Source organism: Polyergus mexicanus, unplaced genomic scaffold (assembly GCF_030449975.1).
Source record: "Polyergus mexicanus isolate NDT 795.1 unplaced genomic scaffold, iyPolMexi1.0 SCAF_110, whole genome shotgun sequence".
Classification (NCBI taxonomy): Eukaryota; Metazoa; Arthropoda; class Insecta; order Hymenoptera; family Formicidae; genus Polyergus; species Polyergus mexicanus.
In genome coordinates, this window is record NW_027223430.1 from 2,003 (window position 1) to 2,500 (window position 498).

At 46.4% G+C, this 498-nt stretch overlaps 1 non-coding gene across 1 annotated transcript in view; it reads left to right on the plus strand.

Moving 5' to 3' along the window:
- The first annotated feature begins 327 nt into the window (after positions 1-327).
- The window catches only part of LOC138944183 (small subunit ribosomal RNA), a 1,921-nt gene continuing 1,750 nt past the window's right edge, over positions 328-498 (plus strand). The window contains exon 1 of the ribosomal RNA XR_011448668.1: positions 328-498. This exon is cut by the window's right edge and continues 1,750 nt beyond it. This is a non-coding gene — a ribosomal RNA (small subunit ribosomal RNA).

Sequence of the window (498 nt, forward strand, 5' to 3'; positions counted from 1 at the left end):
CAGGGTAAATCGCGCGGTCCTCGCGATCGCGCGTTTACATTGGGAGAATGAGAATGAGTATGATCTTTTTATAATACACAATATAAAATGGAGAATGATCTTGAAGTAAGAGAGGAGGAGGTTTATTATATACACGGACCGCCTCGCTCCTCTCACGAAGACGAGACGCACGCATAAAGTGTGTTGCGTAATAAGTAAGTAAGTAGATAGAGAGTGTCGCCGACCGGCTAATAAAGACCGGCGGCGCGAGAAGTAAGAGCTTAATAGCGACGGGCCTTCGGGCTCGCTCGCGAGTTACCGCTCCACGCGAGTAACCGAACACGAAGCTCCCTGGTTGATCCTGCCAGTAGTCATATGCTTGTCTCAAAGATTAAGCCATGCATGTCTCAGTGCATGCCGAATTAAGGTGAAACCGCGAATGGCTCATTAAATCAGTTATGGTTCATTAGATTGTACCCACATTTACTTGGATAACTGTGGTAATTCTAGAGCTAATAC